Raw genomic sequence first — 19,079 nt, forward strand, 5'->3', positions numbered from 1 at the left:
TGGAAATGATTTGAGAAGGCCTAAATATTCAAATCAGGAGGTGGAGGACACAATATTAAAGATGATATCCATTTTCTGGAATAAATTCACCAAATCCTCATGGGTGGTTATAAATCTGGGAGCAGGGTGGTGATTGAAAGCAAAGTCCAGAATAGACGGATGCTGGCACACTGTCTGCAAAGTCCAGAATTGATGGGTGCTGGCACACTGTCTGCAAAGGTATTAATGACATTGAAACCTGATTTGAGGGTTACTTTCAACCAGCAAACCAAGGGAGAAATGGAAGGTGCAAGAAGCTCCCAAGATCATTAAAAAAAATCTCTCAAGTGATTAAAAAAAAGAGGAAAATACAACTTCTCAGCCTTGTGAAAATTGCAAAGGAATTAAAACATCCACAAAAGGGGCATTGGATATGTATTTCTGTAAAACATGCATCAATTTTTAACCATTGGAAGTTAACAGAAAACTAATATGACACAAAATGCATTTATAGTTCATTATGTGCTTAAAATCTTTTCCTATTAATAAATGTAAATTATCTTCACCACTTATGTGATAATGAAGCTGCTGTAAAAGGTTCCCTCCACTCTCTTCTTCCCCCTACATCTGAGTCTGATTATCATGCCCAAACCATAGTTATTGCTATGAGAACAAGCAGTTACTGAGCCTATGTCTCCTACACCAACACATTCGATTGTTTCAGTACCGCAAGAGAACTGACAATATGTGGCACTACTATAATGAATTGGAAAGACCCATCTTAGCTCAGAGTTGCCCTCACTGATCTCTATGCACTCTGTTTCTTCATTTCCTGAAAAACATATAATAGAGATCAAACAGGGCTAACTTCAATGAGTTGAAAAGGAAGCTGGCCAAGTTAGATTGGAATCAAAACTTGGCATGAAAATAATAATTGAATAATGGAAGATCTTCAAAATGGAGATTATTCAGGTACAGGGTAGACACATTTGCATGAGGGGGAAAGGAAGGACATCCAGGACTAGAACTGATTGGTTCACTAAAGATATAAAAGCTAAAATGAGACAGTAAAGGAGACTATGATAATTGTAAGATTGATAATACAGTGGAGAACCAAGCTGAATATAGAAAATCAAGAGGAGATTTATAAGGAGGAAAAGAAACAAAGAGAGGGTATGAGAAATAGATTAAAGGTTAACATAAAAGGGAAGGCAAAGTCTTCAATGTACACATAAACAATAAAAGGATAGTCAAAGGTATGGTGGGGCTGATTAGGCACCAAAACATCACCTTGTGAAGGCAGAGGGAATGGCTAAATTAGTAAATGAGTAATTTGCATGTCTTCACTAGGGAAGAGGATGCTGCCAATATAGTGGTAAAGGAGGAGGCAGTAGAGATATTGAACAGGATAAAATAGAAAAAAATCAAACAGGGCTGACAATCTTGAAAGGAGAAAAGTTATGCTCCATTTGGGATGCATCCTGGATGACTGAGGAAAATAAGGATAGAAATTACAGTGTAAAATCTAATGCTGCTCCCAGGAGTGGAAAACAAGGTAGGGGGGAAACTTAACTGTGCAGGAGTTGACAAGTCAGATTCCTGTGGCTGGAATAAAGGTGAGTATTAAGCCAGTAGCGGATTGGGGGTGGATCAGGTTTCCCGACAGCAAGCAGCATGATCCTACTTTCAATGCACTAACGTGTCAGGCATTCTCATTAAAACACAACTTTGGCAGATTAAATGGTACCTTAGCAATTAAGTTGGCAGCAAACAAGAAATATGTGCCATCAGATTCATGACAGGTTAAAGGCAGCATACAGCAGGTGAGATAGTAGTCCTGGTAGATTTGGAGTGAGTAGGAGCAGCTTTTCTGGTATGAAGGATTTTATTGGACCAGGAGAGATGAGGCTGAGTTGTTGCGTTGAGCTTGGATCTTAGCTATCCAGGGAGGTCAGAGCACGGCTGTGCATTGGGAGGCAGGATGGCAACTGTCCTGGGAGGTAGGGACAGAGGGGGTCATGGCTTGTGGAGAGCAGATGGAGGAAGCTTGACGATCCAGAGAAAGTCAACTTCTACTGAAGGGAGATCAAGCATGATAGAGGGGTGATCAAGGGTGATTGAGGACAGATCAATGGTGAGTTTAGGAGAGCCAAAGGTTATTGAGGGCAGGTCAAGGGTGATAGAGGGTGAGTAACAGCACTGTGGGTATACCTATACCTCACGGGCTGCTATGGCTCAAGAAGGCAGCTCACCACCACCTTCTGAAGGGCAATTAGGGATGGGTAATAAATGCTGGCCTAGCTAGCAACGTCTGTATCCCATGAATGAAGGAAACAAAAGTGCAGGATGACAGTTCGCAAGTCAAGGGTGAGGGAGGTACAGGTCAAGGGTGAGGGAGTGGTATCGCAATGGTGATAGGGTACAGTTCAATGGTGATGGCGGGGTAGCTTTAGGATGACAGGCAGTTGATCAAGAGTGATGGTGGGAGGCTAAAGGGTCACAGAAAACAGGGCCAGAATGAGGAACGAAGGGTGCAGGGTGATGAAGGGAAAGATAACTGTGACCGAAGGAAGGTGCAGGATGATGGTTTGCAGCCCCAGTGTGAGAGTGGGAGTGTCCAGGGACATAGCTGTGATAGCAAGAAGAGGTGATTGGAGACCAGGCCGAGGAGGGAGATCACCACATTGAGGTGGGTGGAGTCAAGCAGTGAGCTCTTCATTGGTCCATCGTCATTAAGTCAGAGCTAAAGGCCAAATTGACTGTGCTGACCAGGTCTTTGCTGGCCTTCTGTCCGCAGTTCACTTCAGGCAGACAGGATGTGTCACTTGAACCTAGCACTTTTTGATGCTATGATGGAGGAGGAGAGGAATGGGCAGAGGATGGCCCAATGTCAGGCACATCAACAGCCAGAAGGACAACAAGGATGCCAGCAGAGGATCAGGCAGCTCAGGATACTGACAATCATGGGCTAGTGCGACACTGGACAGTGACAGGTAATTGAATATATCACACACACAGATAGCTACAAATGTCAGAGAGGCAATGCAATGTCAAAGACAGCTGAGGATATCATAGCAGTCAGTCACTGACCCACGCCAGTTCCCTATGTCAGGAAGACTGATAGCCTCATGGAATGGGAAGCAATCCTATGCCAGTAGCCTTAAAAGTCACCACAGTTTTGACACCAGGTCATTGCAAGCCTCCATGGGGAGCATGTGTAGAACATCCCTGTCAACCACACACGGATGCACAAAGAAGTCCGCTAATGTCATATTCAAAAGGATTGATGACTTGATGAGATTCAGCACAGACCCTGAGAGTGAAGAGTTCTCAAAATTTCCACATTTTTCATATTATCAACAAGGATATGACTTTTGGACTTTTACCTGAATCCAGACAACGAGAGGAGACAGAATACACATTCTTCCCTTTAAAACAATCAACACGAAACTAAAGCCCATCAAAATCTTGCATAAATAATTGCTACTAACTACAGGGGCAGGAAGACCACAATCAATGCAATTATGCAAACCCATCAATATGCCACACATACAATGGCTTTCAGTTCAAGACTAGTTACGGGGGCAGGAAGACAATGATAAACATCATGCGAGCCCATTAAAAACAATGAGACAACAGTCACCTGAAGAGGCCCACCAAAAATCAGATAAAGAACTAACCTTGATTTGGATTAAGATAAGAAATTTGAAAAAAAACAGTATAACTGGGCCGGCAGATCTGAAGTGAGCAGTTTTATGCAGGAAGCAGTTTTGAAAGCGGACACAGAAGGGTGAACAGTTTTGAAAGCTGACACCGGGCAGTGAGCAGTTGGGAGTGGTTGAAGCCAAGTTTTTAAGCAGGGAGCTGAGCCAGGCAGGGAGGAGATCTGGAGGTTTGCAGGCCCGCAGGTAACATCACGGAGAGGTGCCCGGGGTGGCAGGCTCAACTGAAGGCAACAAGGCCGCAACCGCAGCCCTCCACGAAGATCAACCATCCACAACCGCGCCCTCCACCCAACTGATGAACCTTTGCAGATTCTACAGAGCAGGACCATGTGGGGTCGGCAGGCCTCAGAGGACACAAAGAGCATACCCCAAAACTGCAGCCAGCTTACCTGGCTGGATTTTGAACTGTCAAGGAACCCTGGTTGGTGAGCATGATCTGTGATCTCTTCTTGTTCAATTTACTTAGGTTTTGGGGGGAGTGGGGAACAAGGGTAAGGGGATTAGTAGCGTGATTTTCCCTGATTATGCCATGTGTTCCCCATTCTTAACTAAGTGTACTTTGAAGGTCTGTATAATATCAGTGTAATCCTAATGTAATAAGTTCATTTGTGACTTCAATAAACCCAGTTTTGTTTCTTGCACCAAAACCAGTTTGCTGCACTTTGTCACAACCCCTAAATAAGTCCAAGGTCAAGAACCCAGGGAGTGGGAGCAATTTGAACTGCTCAAAAGTCAGAGGTGAAGCTGAGACACACCACCACCCCCTACAAGAGCCAGGCAGCCAGAGCCATTGGATTCAACTCTATAGCTGGGTTTCCACAGGTACAAGGGGCAATTGATTATACACAGGGAGCAGAGAACTCCTGGGAACAGACAGCAACATTAATAAGCTGAAAGGGAATTCACTCTCTCAGTGTCCAGCTGGCCTGTGATCACGATAAACAAATCCTGCAGGGGTGTGCTCACTTTCCAGGAAACTCTCTGGACTCTTACATTCTCAGTCACTCTCGGGTGCCACAGTTGTTTGCTCCACCCCAGCAACTGTAGGGGTGGCTCCAGCATGACTGGGGACATTCACGGAAGGCCTACTCAGGACACTTGAGCGAAACCCACAAAGCCCAGCAGGGGAGAGGCACAGTGCCTTTCATGCCTCAACAAAAGCTCATTAGAGAAGACCATTGGACTGCTGAAGATGAGGTTCCACCGACTGGACCATTTAGGTGGAAATCTACAGCATGGGCAGGATTTTACGTCCAGTGGGTGGGCACACGCCCGACCCGGTCGGGCATAAAATAGCGCATGATGATGTCAGGTGAGTGTCCCATTGTCATTGCACACTCATGATATTTTGGTCAGTGGGCAGACGCGAGAGTTGGCAGCATGCCCGCCGACAATTCAGAGGCCCATTAAGGCCATTAATCCATTAATTAAAAACCATTTTTCACTGCCCATCCAACAATGGTGATGGCGGGGTAGCTTTAGGATGACAGGCAGTTGATCAAGAGTAATGGTGGGAGGCTCAAGGGTCACAGAAAGCAGGGACAGAGTGAGGAACGAAGGGTGTAGGGTGATGAAGGGAAAGATAACTGTGACTGAGGGAGGGTGTAGGATGATGGTTTGCAGCCCCAGTGTGAGAATTGGATTGTCCAGGGACATAGCTGCGATAGCAGGAAGAGGTGACTGATGACCAGGCCGAGGAGGGAGGTGGCCATGGTGGGGTGGGTGGGTTGGCAGGCGAATGAATCAGACAGGCAGCCTTTGGATTTTTTAGGAAACCTCATCCACAGGTGGGATAAGATTTCCACAATTAAATAAAAAATAAATAAAAATTTTGGGGCAGAAATGTTATTCTGTTTATGTTATTGTGAGTTAGTCCCATGTCGGGACATTTTTTTTCAGATTGTTAAAAATCTTTCTTTTTGATTTTAAAATTGTTCAGCTCCCTGAGGCAGCACCCTGCTTTCAGTGCCCGCTTCTTTGCGCATGCGCAGACTTTAGTACTCCCACTCCTCCTGCCACCCACCCCGGCAGCATTGAGGTTCTCAGTGCGCCTTTCATGTTGGCTGGCTGGCTTTTAATTGGTCAGCCAGTGTGAAATCACGGCCGGGGGCTGATCGTGGGTGGCAGACCGTTTCCCAGACACTCCCAGGCCCACCCACCACACCCACCTGATGACCCAAAAATCCTGCCCCATGTGTCACAGAGTCTGCTGCGTCTGACATAACTTCACACAGCAAAGATGTGTTGAATTGCCAGCTTGGAAGATGAGGGAGCCGGATTCATCATCAGGAGAGGGTAAAAGGTAAGGCCCTGGGGTGATACATGGTGCTACTGGGGTGATACAGGATGATGGAGCAATGCACCAGACAGACCTGTGAGGCCCCCATTGGATCCTGATTTAAGCCAGAGTGATGCCCCTGCAAGATCACTTGATCCTTGGCTCAAGGAACATCACTGTTGAAGTGCCACCATTCTGGGTAAACTCCATCCAAACCCTACAGGCCTGTGACCTCTGGTACCTAGAAGGGAAGTGGCTGCAGGCCCTTGGTGTAAGCAAGCCCTAATGCATGGTCTCATCAAAGCCACAAAACCTCTGACTTAGACAGAGGAAATGCTTCAGTCACACAAGCTCTAAACCCTGGGAAGACCTTGTAAGGAACTCCACACTTACATCTGCTATTGATGGAATGCTTCAGGTGCATACACTGTTGAGAGAACAACTTCTGAGGGGCGATAATGGAGTGAACATCATGTGCTAGTTTGTCACTGAGTTTTCCATCTACCGACCCAATTAAGATTGACAAGTAGAAAAACCTCCTGCTCTCAATCGACATAGACATACCGATGCTGCCACAGCAGCAGAAAAAATGTTGTGTCCATAATCCCCATCTCAGTCATCATTGATTGTTAATGAATTGGCAAGCCTTTACAAGGTACCTTCTGTCTGGAAATATCACAGCAACATGACCATCGTAACAATTATAAATAAAATTATCAAAACACTATATTTACACAATACATTGCGATGCCAATGATTGATTGGGTACTTTTTAAAATTCATTCATGTGATGTGGGCATCACTGGCTAGGCCAGCATTTATTTCCCATCCCTAATTGCCTTGAGAAGGTGGTGGTGAACTTCCATCTTGAACCACCGCAGTCCATGTGCTGCAGATGCACTCACAGTGCTATTAGAAAGGGAGTTCCAAGAGTTTGGCCCAGTGACAGTAAAGGATCGGCGATATATTTCTAAGTCAGGATGGTGAGTGACTTGGAGGGCAACTTCCAGGTGGTGGTGCTCCTATTTGTCTGCTGCCCTTGTCCTTCTAGATGGTAGTGGTCGTGGGTTTGAGGGGTGTTGTCAAAGGAGCCTTGGTGAGTTCCTGGAAAGCATCTTGCAGATTGCACACACTGCTGTCACTGTGCATCAATGAAGGAGGAAGTGAATGTTGTGGATGTTGTGCCAATCAAGCGGACTGCTTTGTCCTGGATAGTGTCAAGCTTCTTGAGTGTTGTTGGAACTTCAATCATCCAGGCAAGTGGAGAGTATTCCATCACACTCCTGACTTGTGCCTTGTAGATGGTGGACAGGCTTTGGGGAATCAGGAGGTGGGTTACTCACCACAGGATTCCAATCTCTGACCTGCTCTGTAGCCACAGTATTTGTATGTCTAGTCCAGTTCAGTGTCAACTTTGTGCCATTAGAATAGTTTACACTTAGGAATTTTACCACTATGCCATGGTGTAACCCTGACATCTCCAGCTAAGGTGGAGGCAGTCTGCTGAGTGACCTGTTTCATGAACTGACCATGGTGGCCATACTCTGATGGTCCGAGACCTTTTGTGCTCCAGCCGTCTGGTGGTCTCCTGCAGAGGGTCAGGCGCATCTTCTTTGGCCATACCTATTGGAGACACCATCAGAGCAGAGGTAGATTGGTAGTTCACCCTTCAGGCTCCCTGGGATGGCTCCCTCCCAAGGCATATTGCTGGCATCCCTACCTGTTGGTGCGCAATGGCACCTCCCTGGCTCCTGGAGGAGAAGGGGCACCTGGATAAAGTGAAGCCACCACTCCCCCTCCACACTCTCGACTAGCAGTAGCATTTATTTTGTTATTCATTCATGGGATGAGGGCATCGCTGTCTAGGCCACATCTATTGCCTATCCCCAATTGCCCTTGAGAAGGTGGTGATGGGCTGCCTTCTTGAACCACTGCAGTCCATGTGGTGTAGGTGCACTCACCGTGCTGTTAGGGAGATAGTTCTGGGATCTTGACCCCGCGACAGTGAGGGAATGGCAATATATTTCCAAGTCTGGATGGTGAGCGGGTTGGAGTGGAACTTCCAGGTTGTTCCCATGTATCTGCTGCCCTTGTCTTTCTAGATGGTAGCAGTCGTGGGTTTGGAAGGCACTGCCTAAGGAGCCTTGGTGAGTTTCTGCAGTGCATCTTGTAGATGGTACACACTGCTTACACTGTATTTTGGCAGTGGAGGCAGTCAATGTTTGTGGATGTGGTGCCAATTAAGCCATTGCCTGTTTCTTACCACTTGTCAGCTCAAGCCTGGATGTTGCTGCTTTTGGACATGGACTGTTGCGGTATCTAAGGAGTTGCGAATGGTTCTGAACGTTGTGCAATCATCAGGAACGTTCTCACTTCTGAACTTATAATGGAAGGAAGGTAATTAATGAAGCAGCTGAAGGTGGTTGGGCCTAGGACTCTACCCTGAGGAACTCCGGCAGTGATATTCTGGAACTGAGGTTATTGAGCTCCAACAACCACAATCATCTTTCTTTGTGCTAGATATGACTCCAACCAGCCCAGAGATTTCCCCCTGATTCCCATTTACTCCAGTTTTGCTGGGGCTCCTTATTGCCACATTCAGTCAAATGCTGCCTTGATGCCAAGGGCAGTCACTCTCACCACAACTCTGGAGTTAGCCCCTTTATCCATGTTTGAACCAAGGCTGTAATGAGATCAGGACTGAATGTCCCTGGCAGAGTCTAAACGGAGCATCGTTAGATGAGGTACCAGACATAAGGTTACTTAATAAGATAAGAGCCCATGATGTTGGCGGCAGTATATCAGCATGGATAGAGGATTGGCTAACTAATAGAAGACAGCGAGTTGTGATAAAGGGGGTATTTTTGGGATGGCAGCCTGTAGCTAGTGGAGTGCCACAGGGATCAGTACTGGGGCCTCAATTATTTACAATATATATTAATGACTTACATGAGAGAAGTGAATGTACTATCACCAAGTTTGCGGATGACACAAAAATAGGTGGGAAGGTAAGTTATGAGGATGACACACGGAGTCTACAGAGAGATATAAACAGGTTAAGTGAGTGAACAAAAACTTGGCAGATGGAATATAATGTGGGAAAATGTGAGGTTATGCATTTTGACAGGAAGAATAGAAGAGCTGAATATTATTTAAATGGAGAAAGACTGCAGAAGGCTGCAGCACAGAGAGATTTGGGAGTCCCTGTGCATGAATCCCAAAAAGCTAACATACAAGTTCAGCAGGTCATAGGTAAGGCAAATGGAATGTAGGCCTTTATTTCAAAGGGAATGGAATATAAAAATAGGGAAGTCTTACTAAAGCTATAGAAGGCACGAGTTAGACAACACCTAGAATATTGTGAACAATTTTGGTCCCCTTACCTAAGGAAAGATATACTGGCATTGGAGGCCATCCAGAGAAGGTTCACTAGGTTTATCCCAGGTATGGAGGGATTTTCTTATGAGGAAAGGTTGAGCAGGTTGAGCCTGTACTCATTGGAGTTTAGAAGAACAACAGGTGACCTTATTGAAACATATAAGGTTCTTAGGGTGCTTGACAGGGTGGATGCTGAGAGGCTGTTTCCCCTTGTGGGAGAGTCTAGGAACAGAGGGCATAATATCAGAGTAAGGGGGCACCCATTTAAAACAGGGATGAGGAGGAATTTCTTCTCTCAGAGGGTAGTGAATCTGTGGAATTCTTTACCGCAGAAGGCTGTAGAGGCTGGGTCATTAAGTATATTTAAGGCTGAGATAGAAAGATTTTTAATCAGTAAGGGAATCAAGGGTTATGGGGAAAAGGCAGGAAGTGGAGTTGAGGATTATCAGATCAGCCATGATCTCACTGAATGGTGGAGCAGACTCGATGGGCCGAATGGCCCACTTCTGCTCCTACGTCTTATGGTCTTATGCTCTTATCAGTGAGCATGTTATTGATAAGCAAGTGCTGCTTGATAGCACTGTTGATGACCCCCTTCCATCACTTTACTGATGATCGAGAGTAGACCGATGGGGCGGTAATTGGCCCAATTGGATTTGCCCTGCTTTTTGTGTGCAGGACATGCCTGGGCAGTTTTTCACCTTACAAGCTAGATGCCAGTGTTACAGCTGTACAGCAATATCTTGGCTAGGAGAACGGCAAGTTCTGAAGCCCAAGTCTTCAGACTATTGCTGGAGTACTGTTAGGGCCCATAGACTTTGCAGTATCCAGTGCCTTCAGCCATTGCTTGATATCATGCGGAGTGAATCGAGTTGGCTGAAGACTGGCAGCTATGATGTTGGAGACCTCCGGAGGAGGCCGAGATTGATCATCCACTCAGTACATCTGACTGAAGATTGTTGTGAATGCTTCAGCCTTAACTTTTGCACTACTGTGCTGTGCTCTCCCATCATTGAAGATGGGGATATTTGTGGACACTCCTCTTCCTGTGATTTTTAAAAATTTTCCACCACAACTGGCTGTGGCAGGAATTCAGAACTTAGATATGATTTATTGGTTGTGGAATCACTTAGCTCTGTCTTTCATTTGCTGCTAATGCTGCTTGGCACGCAAGTAGTCCTGTGTTGTTGCCTCACCAGGTTGACACCTCATTTTTAAGTATGTCTGGTGCTGCTTCTAACATGCCCTCCTGCACTATTCATTGAACCAGGGTTGATTCATTGAGTTGATGTTAATGCTAGAGTGGGGGACATGCCGGGTCATGAGGTTACAGATTGTGGTTGAGTACAATTGTGCTGCTTCTGATGGCCCACAGCACCTCATGGTTGCCCAGTCTTGAGTTGCTAGATCTGGTAGTGCTACACAGCACGATAGAGTGTAACCTCAATATGAAGATGGGACCTCATCTCGACAAGGACTTAGCAGTGGGCACTCCTACCAATACTGTCACGGACAGGTCTATGGCAGGCAGGTTGGTGAGGATGAGGTCGAGTATATTTTTCCCACCTGTTCACTCCTTCACCACCTGCCACAAACCCAGAGTGGAATCATTCGGCACGCTGGTGTCGGCGGTGCTTGGTGGCGTGAGTGGACAAAATGGCAATCAGGCCAAAAATTAGTTTTGCGACATCATTAAACCAGTTTGTGGACCGCCTTCCCCACCATCAGCCATCGGAAACTTTATTATAATGCATTTGCATTTCATTATAAGGCCAGCCTGCTGGAATCATCCACTCCCGGCTGGATCGACCATCCACATTGGCGTGATTGCATGCTGGTGCAGAGCACATCTTGACAAGTGTGACATGTAGGAGTCAGGGCTTATTGCCAGGGCCTTGCTCACATCACAGACATCCGAGGAGCAGAAGATGCAGGAGCACAACACCAAGAGCACACTGGAAGATTGTCCATGGCATGCTGGGTGGATTGTCATGAACATGGCTCTGCTGAGAAGCAGCTCATGCAGTGACCAATGAGGGTCAGCTCACAACAGATGGTGGTCGAGGGTCTGGAGAGGAAGATTCAGCTGTGTTTCGGAGAGCAAGATGTACCGGCAAGTAGCAGAGGAGGTCTCGGAACGATTGGGAGAGGAAGAGGTGTCAGGGTGGGGTGAGGTTGGGAAAGGGAGAATGAAGGTGTCAGAGGGGATGTTGGAAAGGGGGGAGGGAGCACAGGGGAGGAGAGGGTAACAGGGGGAGAAGACAGTAACTTGGGAGTAATGGTGTGGAAAGCATAAGGGAAGGATTTCGAAGTGGGAAAGAAGTGCTGAAAGGGGAGGATGTCCGGTGTGAGGAAGGAGTGTGGAGAGGGAAGGGTGTAAGGCTGGAGGAAGAAGTAAGGGTGGAGGAGGGAGTCGGGAAGAGGGAAAGACTAAAGTTGGAGGAAGAATTAAATCTGGAGCAAGAAGTAAGGCTGGAAGAAAGATCCGGGAGGGGGAAGGGCTAAGGGTGGAGGAAGAAGTAAGGGTGTCTGAAGGAGTCAGGAAGGGGGAAGGACTAAATGGGGGTGGACTCCTGGGCCACTGGAGGACCAAGGGGTGGGGTGCGGGGGAAGGGGTTCCAAGGGGGGGAATGGGTTCCAAGGAGAGATAGGGCTTTCAAGTGGGGAAGAGGTCCAGAGGGGGGAAGGGGTTCTGAGGGAGGAAGGGGTTCCAAGGGGGAAGGGGTTCCAAGGGGGGAAGGGGTCCAGAGGGAGGAAGGGGTTCCAAGGGGGGAAGGGGTTCCAAAGGGAGAAGTGGTTCCAAGGACGAAAAGGGGTTTCAAGGGGGGAAGGAATCCAGAGGGGGGAAGGGGTCCTGAGGGGGAGTGTCCAGGTGAACGTGAGAGGGAGGGGTCTGATGAGTCCATGACTGCCTCCGGGAGAAGAAATGAGGGTGGGCATGGAACAAGGGTATGGTGAGAATGACCAAGGGCAGAGAGAGGCGGTAGGGTGGGTGGGTGTTGGTTTGAAGGTAGCGATAGAAGGGATGGCGAAGGTTGTTGGTGGGGACTTGGAAGCAGTCACAGACCCTGGGGGTGGGAAGAAGGAAGTCGAGGAGGTAAATGTGGATGGGGGTGGGATTTGCAGGAAGGAAGGTAATGTGTACCTTCATCTGGACATCACTGAAAGAAAAGGGTTGTGGCTGGTCTGTCATGGAGGGGAGGTAGAAGGTGATAACAGAGGGTCAACAGTGATGGGGGAAAGGAAATGGATAACTAGGGGAGGGGAAAAGATGGGGGAGCTTGTGAAAAACCAAATCCAGACCATGCTGTCTAAATAGGAAGTGAAATGGCAGTCGTGGTGGGCAAGATCAGATGCTGCACGGGAGTGTGATCAGTGGGTGGGCGGAGATGCAGGTCAGCTCAGATGGGCAACTGAAAGCAAACCCCATCAGGCAGCATTGAAAATGCTCAGGATATTGAGATGAGTATGGCACGTGAAGGATCCATATCAATGGGACAGTGCTTACATGAGGTTCCAAAAGGCCCTCGCAAACACGCACATCTCCCTCCAGTATCATTCATTGGCCAGCTGCTCCCTCTGCAGTGACAGAGAATGAGGTTGAGGGGGTCACAGGCAAAGGGGGCTCGGAGGGAGAGGGCAGTCTCTGAGATTCCTGAGTGGATGACCCAGGGGTGTCCAACTGCCGCGCCTCCTCCCTTTGGGTGCTCAGGTGCCCTGGTCTGACTTCTTGAGGGGAAGGGGCAGCTGGAGGGATGCCAAGGTGCCCTGTTTCCCTCTCACGGAGCCACTACAGGAACTCACGCATGGCTCCTACAATGGAGTGAAGATCTGCACACATCTCCACATTCTGCTGGTCCAGGGTCTCCATGGAAACCATCATTCTCCCCATGGAGACATCCCATGCAGGCACCACTTCATTAGAGAGCAGGCGGACGCACTCCTCCGACTCACGCGCCACTCTGTTGAGAGCTTCCAACAGCTTTGCCTTCTGCTGACTCTCCAGGATGAGTTGGAAGGCCAAATCCAGAGGCTCTTCATCTGACTCGGACCTCACAGATGCCTGTTCCACAGCAGTCGTCCGAGTGCCGGTGAGCTCAGTCCAACCTGCCTCCTCCTGCTGCAGACATCTCAGCTATGAAGAGAGACTGGATAGGCTAGGGTTGTTTTCCTTAGAGCATAGAAGGCTGAGGTGGGACCTGATAGAGGTGTACAAAATTCTGAGGGGCATGGATAGGGTAGATAGGAAGAAATTTTTCCCCTTAGTGGAGGTGTCAATAACCAGGGGACATTGATTTAAGGTAAAGGGCAGGAGGTTTAGAGGGGATTTGAGAAAAAATGTTTTCACCAAGAGGGTGGTTGGAATCTGAAACACACTGCCTGAGAGGGTGGCAGAGGCAGGAACCCTCACAACACAGAAGTATTTAGATGAGCACTTGAAATGCCATAGCGTACAGGGCTATGGGCTAAGTGCTGGAAAATGGGATTAGAATAGTTAGATGCTTGGGACTCTATGAACAAAATTTTTACCTTGGCGGGCGGCGTTGCCCGCTTGAGCGTAGAATGATGCGTGCTGACGTCGGGCGAGCAACCCGACATCAACGTGCAATCATGTAATATTTCGGTTGGTGAGCGTGTCGGAGTCAGCAGCGCGCCCACCAACAATTAAAAGATCTATTAAGGCCATTAACAAGGTAATTAAAATAAATTTTTCGCTGCCCATCCAACCTTACGGTTGGCGGGTAGGTGAAAAGACCCAACGGCCTTTGCACATCCAGAGGTGGGACGAGGTTTCCTAAAGCAAATAAAAATAAAATAAAATTTTTGAAATTTGATTCATAACATGTCCCTGCTCATATGACAGTCACATGGGGGTACATGTTTTATAGTATTTTTCATTTCTTTATTATTTTAAAAAATCTCTTCATCTCCCTGAGGCAGGCAAAGGGGGCTCGGAGGGAGAGGGCAGCCTCCAAGATTCCTGAGTAGATGACCCAGGGGTGTTCAACTGCCGCGTCTCCTCCCTTCGGGTGCTCGGGTGCCCCAGTCTGACTTCTTGAGGGGAAGGGGCACCTGGAGGGATGCCGAGGTGCCCTGTTTCCCTCTCATGGAGCCACTACAGGAACTCATGCATGGCTCCCACAGCTGTATGCCTCAGCAGGATTATCGAATATGCACTAGCACACATGCGTGAAGTTCACGCTCGCCCTGCTCCCATTCCTCCCCCCGACTGCACAGGCAGTGCTAAGCGCTGCTGCTCACATTTCACATTGGCAGGCCTTAATTGGCCCGCCGGCATGAAATCACCTTGCAGCCTCAATCGCAGACAGTGGTCAGCTTTCCTACCGCCCCACCCGCCCCCACCAAGCCCACCGGAGAATGCTTAAATTCTGTCCTATGTGCCCATGCAGCTATCATCAGATTGTGAACCTGAGCCTGCTATAGATCTGGGTCCCATCTGCGCTAGTGCAGCCTCTGGGTAAGGCTGCTTCCAGGCTGCTTATTTCCAGCTCTTTAATGGAGAAGATGTCCTCTTGGCTGGAGGCGCGGACTTGGTTAGAGCTGAGGGACTGGCTGGCTGAGGGTGTCGGTTGCTTGGCAGAGCTCCCTGTGAACCACGTAGAGATAAGTAGTGCATGGCAGCAAAGTCAAAAGCAGGAGAGAGAGAACACTCACATTTGCTTTGAGGGAGGGATGATGTGGCGCAGGATCCTCACAAGGGAGTTCAATGCTGACCTCGCCATCACCACAAGCATGGCACATGTCCTCACCAGTCAGCGCAATGGCACACTCTTCAAACTGAGAAGGGCCTAATGTGGGCCACTCCACCCCCAGTCGGGGACCAGTGTCTGCTAATGTGAGCAGGTTTCTCCTGCATGAAAACAGACTCAGAGAACATGAGCAGGACACATGGCACTGCGTGGAATGTTTGTGTGGTGAGTGGAGTCATGGACAGGATGAGGACATGAGCTTGAGAGGATATGAACCTGATGGAGATGTGAGTGTGTATGTGAGAGCTAGTGGTGTTGTCCCTTGAGGTTTGAAATCCCTGTGGGTGTGTGATAGTGTAGTAACTGTAGCTTTAAGGAATGTAGAGACTGCAGCTTTAAGACTTATTGTGCTGTGTAATATCACGTGACAGTGTGAACAAATCAGCCCTCGGCACAGGGAACCATAGGGATAAAGTTTGTGTCTACTTGTGGATCCTATTGGAAGCCTGCTGCTGAAGCCCTGTAAATAAAGTTCACTATTTCTTATGAGAAACCTGTCTGGAAAATCAAGTCTATAACAATTGGCAACAATGCTAAATTGCTTCTGGGCTGTTCCTCACCAAGTTAATATGAGTACCTTGTTTCAAACAGAAGGGAAAATATACTCACCAGGCATGCCACTTTTTGGCAGGATCGACCCCTTCGACTCACCCACAGAGAATTGGAGTCAATATATAGAATGCCTCGGTTCCTTTTTTCAGCCAAACAAAATAACAGTAGAGGAAAAAAGGAACGCAGTTCTCCTAATTCTCCAATTCTCTGTGGGAGTAAAATTTCTAATCTAATCCAGTTTGACAGCCCTGAACGCTCCGATTTGAAGATCTTCAGCGAATTGGTAGACCTCATAAAGGGTAATTTTCAACCCAAACCCTACATAATCATCTAGAGGTTCAAAATTAATTTGAGAGTTAAGAGCCCTGGGGAAGACCATAGCAACATATGTAGCAAAGTTGAAAGAGCTAACTGAAACATGTGACTTCAGGGAGATCTGAAATGACATGTTAAGGAATCGTTTGGTTTGGGGTGTATACGATGATGCCGTACAACAACAGTAATAAACTGAAGTAAATATTGATTCTAAATGAGCATTGGAAATAGTGCTTGTGATGGAAAGCGCCAAGTGGGATTCACAGGCCTTACAGGGTGCACAAAATGCTGCCGTTTTCCAGTTAGGTGGGAACAGACCGCCAAGCAGGCTGCAAAAACCAGGGAGTCAGCAGCGAAGCAGAAGTCAGCCCTGCTACCCGAAAATTTTTAAAAATATACAGGAGACAGCTCAGTAGCAAATCTGAAAATGAATTGTTACCAATGTGGAAGTAACCATATGCCTGAAACCTGCTGTTTTAAAGGGGTGGAGTGCCATTTTTTTTGTGGAATGTGGGCTTCGCTGGCTGAGCCAGCATTTATTGCCCATCCCGTGTTGCCCTTAAGATGGGCATTATTGTCATTATTGCCATAAAAGAGGGCATTTACTGAAGCAATGTAAAGCAAGATTGAGTCAGACTCTCAGGCAGCAAACTAAACTGATCGAAGTACATAATGTGGAAGAACCAGAAACTACTAATTCTAATGTTTATTCTCTATTTAATGTGAAACTAGTGAAAACAGAGATGATCACTATTACTCTGCAGGCCAATGGAAAACCTTTGATTATGGAAGTGGATACCAGTGCATCAACCACTGTAGTGGGGGAGCACACAATCAAATGTTTAAACAAAAGTACTCAACAATTGAATGTGGAGCAGACTTCAGCCAAATTGAGAATGTATACTGGTGAAGTCATTCAAGTCAAAGGTATTATCACTGTATCTGTTTATTACAAGTACCAGACAACACAACTCCCTGTGATTGCTGTGGAAGGTGAAGGACCAAGCCTTCTAGGTTGAGATTTGTTAAAAGAAGTTAAACTAAATTGGTTCGAAATTTTCCAGCTGAGAGGTGGAGGACAGCCAGAGCTGCTAAAGATGTACGACAAGGTGTTTTGAGAGGAAATGGGGAAAATCAAGGCCCTGCAGGCTAAGATCCATGTTGATTCTGAAGAACTCATTGTTCTTTTAAGCCAGTCCTGTGCCTTATGCCCTGAGAGAAAAGGCTGACACCAAATTAAGCCATTTAGAGAAGCTGGGCATTATTCAGTCGGTTCAATTTTTGGATTGTCCCTGTCTTGAAGCCGGATCAGACAATTTGTATCTGCAGAGATTACAAATTAACAGTAAACAAGGCTGCCAGGTTGGTCAAGTACCCTATCCCCAGGATCGAGGATCTGTATGCCAAATAAGCAGGAGGGAGTGCTTACACTAAATTAGATATGAGTCACGCATATCAGCAGCTGGAACTGGACGATACATTCAGAGGATTTGTAACCTTAAACACACACAAAGGGTTGTATCAATACATGCACTTGCACTTCAGTGTTTCTTTGGCCTGCATAATTTCCCAGAGGACAATGGAGAGCTTGCTGCAAAGACTACCTCAAGTCATGGTCTACCAAGATGACGTCCTAATAACCAGGTTAACAGAAGCAGAATACTTGGCTATCTTGGAAGAAGTCTTAAATCAATTCTTGGAAGCAGAGGTGTGCTTGAAAAAGGAAAAGTGTATCTTTCAGGCAAATGAAGTTGTTTACTTGCGCCACTGGGTGGTTGCCCAGGAGTTACACCTGGAAGAAGAAAGAGTTCAACCTATTAAGGAGGCACACTCATCTACATATGTCTCAGAGCTCAAGTCATTCTTGAATATGGTAAATTATCATGGTTGGTTCCTACCCAACTTATCAATGGTCTTAGCCCCTCTACACTCATTATTAAAGAAAAAACAACTTTGGTCTAGGAAGCCACCTTAAGAAGAAGCCTTCATGAAAGTTAAACAGCTCCTGCACTCTTGGAATTTGTTAATACACGACGACCCAACAAAAAAATTGGTGCTAACTTGCAATGCCTCCCTCTATGGTGTGGAGGTGGTAATGTCTCACAAGATGGATGATGGCTCAGAAAGGCCAATAGGCTATGTATCCAGAATTCTCTCTACGGCTGAGAAGGGTTATTCACAAGTCGAGAAAGAAAGATTATCAATTATTTTGGAGTTTAAAAATTCCATCAGCATGTACACGGCCAACACTTTACTGTAGCATCTGATCACAAACTGCTCTTGGGTCTGTTTAGCAAAGAAAAAGCTATCCCTCTCATAGCTTCTGCAAAAATTCAAAGATGGGCTTTGATTTTATTAGCGTATAAGTATACTTTTATGCACAGACCAGGGATGCATGTAGCCAAATCAGATGCCCTAAGTCGCCTTCCTTTGCAGGAGAGCATTGAACATGCTCCAACTCCCCAAGAGATCATATTAGCAATGAATTTCCTGGATTCTTTGCCAGTCTGCACAAGACTAATAAGAAACTGGATGAACTGTGACTCAGTCTTGTCTAGAGTACGAGACCAAGTGTTGAAAGGTTGGTCCCAGGAACCAGTCCCTGAAGAATTGAAGCTATTCTTCACTCAAAGGAATAAATTGAGTAGAGAGGATGGTATGGTATCCTATTATGGCGTGCACGAGTCATTATTCCTTCACAAGGAAGGGAACTGCTCTGAAGTGAGTTGCATAGTGCATCCTAGAATTTCCAAAATGAAAATGCTTGCAAGGAGCTATATCTGGCGACCAGGTATAGACAGTGATATAGAAAAAAATGGTTACATACTGTCTCCAGTGCTAGCAGAAGTTGCCTGTTGCAGCCCCACTGCACCTGTGGGATGGCCTGGTTGACCCTGGGTGAGACTACATTTGTATTATGTAGGTCCATTTCTAGGCACCATGTCTTTATTAATACTTGATGCACATTCCAAATGGTTAGATATGTATGAAGTTAGATCACCAACGTCAGATGCGACTATAGAAAGGTTATGCGTAAGATCCTCTATACATGGATTGCCAGAATTCATTGTCTCAGACAAT

The 19,079-nt window shown here is 46.8% G+C and overlaps 1 pseudogene; it reads right to left on the bottom strand.

Annotated features, from left to right (window-relative positions):
* Positions 1-13,959, bottom strand: part of LOC121277766 — a 34,822-nt pseudogene extending 20,863 nt beyond the window's left edge.
* Between the last annotated feature and the right edge of the window lie 5,120 nt (positions 13,960-19,079).

The sequence above is a fragment of the Carcharodon carcharias genome, chromosome 5 (genome assembly GCF_017639515.1).
Source record: "Carcharodon carcharias isolate sCarCar2 chromosome 5, sCarCar2.pri, whole genome shotgun sequence".
NCBI lineage: Eukaryota > Metazoa > Chordata > Chondrichthyes > Lamniformes > Lamnidae > Carcharodon > Carcharodon carcharias.